At 41.4% G+C, this 3567-nt stretch overlaps 1 protein-coding gene across 1 annotated transcript in view; it reads right to left on the bottom strand.

Moving 5' to 3' along the window:
• The window catches only part of fam169aa (family with sequence similarity 169 member Aa), a 39928-nt gene extending 38713 nt beyond the window's left edge, over window positions 1–1215 (bottom strand). Inside the window, exon 1 of the mRNA XM_036936347.1 lies at window positions 1096–1215. The gene's annotated coding sequence lies outside the window, so the exon portion shown is untranslated. The remainder of the gene's footprint in view (window positions 1–1095) is intronic.
• Window positions 1216–3567: the final 2352 nt, after the last annotated feature.

The following is a 3567-nucleotide window of genomic DNA, read 5'->3' as shown; positions in this document are numbered from 1 at the left end:
ACGTTTGCATAGGTGGCGCGCAGGAATATTGAAATCCTGTTCTTTCACGATATGAAGGCATAACATTTGCAATGATTATTCACAACTTTTTTAATATACCAGCATTACTAGGCTATCCCTCACGTTTGGAACAAAAAGTTCAACAACACAGAATGGGGAAACCAAGAAAGAGAGAGTGAGAAGAAAGAAGGGGGGGGGGGGGGTATTTTTTGCAAACACAAAAGAGTGGGTGTGTACTCTACTCTGCCTTGTAGCCATGCTGTACGACTAGAATCCAACACACACACACACACACACACACACACACATACTACTCGAAAAAGAAGTTATGAAATAATGATCGAAATAAAGCCAAGCAAAGACCATTGTGAAGCAAGTGGTCGGTCTACTTCATTCGAACCTGTCAACCAGCTGATCACACAGAAATCAAGTAGTGCAAGTTGAAAGGCTTGTTGTATTTACTGTATGTCGCACGACAATACATTCGAGCTTTAAACGAATTCACAAGGAAAACATAGGTCTACTGCCCCATTAATAAACCAATACATTGGCAGAATATAGGCTTTATCTAAACATAACAATCTACGAATTTACATTTAGCCTATGGAACCGACTTGGCGGGAGAGCGACATGCATTTTACCTTTGCTAGACCTGGGTTGCGAAATTACCGTCGTTTTCCATAGCATTAACAACTGAACTCTATTACCTAAATGCCCTCCACTTACATAACGTATTGTGCAACATACTTCCCATGAATTCGGGATGAAATCACGGTCTGATGGACATTTAACAAAAAGTCTTCATCCTGAGATTGGAACATTTTGTTCTCGACCTATTGAGGTCATATATTCTCTCTGCAAGTAAAAAGCTTTGATCTAAGATACATTCAGCTGTTTATAAAACCTAGTGGGGGCTCCGTTTGTTTTGAAAAAGCTTTCTGGAGTGACTGGGTTCAAACAATCCCTAATCCAACCAGTGCGTCCGAGATGCTGATCAAACTTGCTCAATAAACGCACAATAAAAATACCGAATTATTCACCCATACAAAACGAGTGCGGCGCGTAAAAGAGCCGTAAAATAACAATATAACTCACGTTCGTTCTGTTGAAGAATGTTTTCTCCGCGAATAAGTATTTTATTTATTTAAATTCCGTACGTAAACATCAGTGATGGTATTATTATGTGTTGGGCCTACGTAAATCTGTGCTTGCTTTAGCGCATGCTCGCCTCACATTGCCCGGTGCAGTTACCCATAATTGCGTGCCCAAGCGGCCAACTGGAGATGAGTGCGCACGCACAATCTCGTTACATAATCGACTTTGCCTGCAGTCAAAATACATTTTAAAACATTTAAATGACCCCAAAAGACAATACTTATTTTACGTATTTTCTGTTGGTGAATTATCAGACTAATAGCCTATTGGATTAGAACATATTAAAATAAAAATATTTATATAGGCTGTTAATGACACAACATATAAACTATTCCGCGAAATATTTTGTCAATTGATACATTGTTAAACCTCTCTAGCCAATCAGCATCGCATATTACTGGGCGAAAGCCTGCCTCTTTCGTGGGGGTAATATCTAATATGTCAAAATAATGATTTCTGATTATGTCATTACAATGTAATTAAAATGTGAATGAATTCAGTCATCTCTTCAATTAAGGTATTTTAAAAAAAGGCTAAAATAGCTAAAGAAAATAATCCAATAAAAGCCTACATAGCAAGACATTTGAGTGACCTGAGTCTGAAGATTCCTGAAAAGAGAAACAGGAGAGACAACACAACAGCGAAAGGTTTTTTTTTTTTTTAAATGACAAGAAGAATTGATCAACACATGTTTCCATGTCAGATGTTATTGATGGGTTTTCTCTAAACCAGTTAAACTGTGCAGGGCGGCAAATACTAGTTGTTAAGAGCGTTGTGTCAGTGACCCGAAACATCGCTGGTTCAAAGCTCCTGTAATCGCTCTGGATTAGAGCGTCTGCTAAATTACTCAAATGTAAATGAATGCAACTATAACTTCCTCTCAACACACATTTATTCTATTTAAATGGAATTGATCAACGATCAATCACACAAACTTCTCATTTTCATGTTTGAGAATATTTCAATGTCATTATTCCTTCATCACCAAACTTTACAGTTGGCACTATGCATGGTCCAACCACACAGACAGCGTGGTGAAGAAGGCGCAGCAGCGCCTCTTCAACCTCAGGAGGCTGAAGAAATTTGGCTTGTCACCAAAAACACTTTTACAGATGCACAATCGAGAGCATCCTGTCGGGCTGTATCACCCACCGCCTGGTACGGCAACTGGTCCTCCCACAACCGTAAGGCTCTCCAGAGGGTAGTGAGGTCTGCACAACGCATCACCGGGGGCAAACTACCTGCCCTCCAGGACACCTACACCACCCGATGTCACAGGAAGGCCAAAAAGATAATCAAGGACATCAACCACCCGAGCCACTGCCCGTTCACCCCGTTATCATCCAGAAGGTGAGTACAGGTGCATCAAAGCAGGGACCGAGAGACTGAAAAACAGCTTCTATCTCAAGGCCATCAGACTGCCATCAGACCCGGCACAGCCAGAAGAGGACTGGCCACCCCACATAGCCTGGTTCCTCTCTAGGTTTCTTCCTAGGTTTTGGCCTTTCTAGGGAGTTTTTCCTAGCCACCGTGCTTCTTCACCTGCATTGCTTGCTGTTTGGGGTTTTAGGCTGGGTTTCTGTACAGCACTTTGAGATATCAGCTGATGTACGAAGGGCTATATAAAATATAAAATAAATTTGATTTGTTAAACAGCCACCACTAACATTGAGTGGCTGCTGCCAACATACTGACTCAACTCCAGCCACTTTAATAATGGAAAAATTAATGTAATAAATGTTTAAAAAAACAATGCCACTTTTATGTGTTTACATACCCTACATTACAGGTAGCGTTCTCCTGGTATCCGCCAAACCCATATTTGTCCATCAGACTGACAGATGATGAAACGTGAGTCATCACTCCAGAGATTTCATGAAGCTCTCGACGAACAGTTCTTGTGCTGACATTGCTTCCAGAGGCAGTTTGGAACTCGTTAGTGAGTGTTGCAACCGAGGACAGGCATTTTTACATGCTTCAGCACTCGGCGGTCCCGTTCTGTGAGCTTGTGTGGTCTACCACTTCGAGGCTGAGCCGTTGTTGCTCCTAGACGTTTCCACTTCACAAGAACAGCACTTACTGTTGACTGGGGCAGCTCTAGCAGGGCAGAAATTTGATGTACTGACTTGTTGGAAAGGTGGAATCCTATGACGGTGCCACGTTGAAAGTCATTGAGCTCTTCAGTAAGGCCATTCTACTGTCAATGTTTGTCTATGGAGATTGCATGGCTGTGTGCTCGATTTTATATACCCGTCACCAACGGGTGTGGCTGAAATAGCTGAATCCACTCATTTGAAGGGGTGTCCACATACTGTTGTATATATAGTGTATCACATGATTACAACAGTATGTAATTGGTATACAAAGAACCATTGCATACCACTTCAACATAAACTAATACATTTGAGGGAT

The sequence above is a fragment of the Oncorhynchus mykiss genome, chromosome 11, assembly GCF_013265735.2.
Source record: "Oncorhynchus mykiss isolate Arlee chromosome 11, USDA_OmykA_1.1, whole genome shotgun sequence".
NCBI classification, from domain to species: domain Eukaryota; kingdom Metazoa; phylum Chordata; class Actinopteri; order Salmoniformes; family Salmonidae; genus Oncorhynchus; species Oncorhynchus mykiss.
This window is presented reverse-complemented; position numbering and strand designations above follow the sequence as displayed.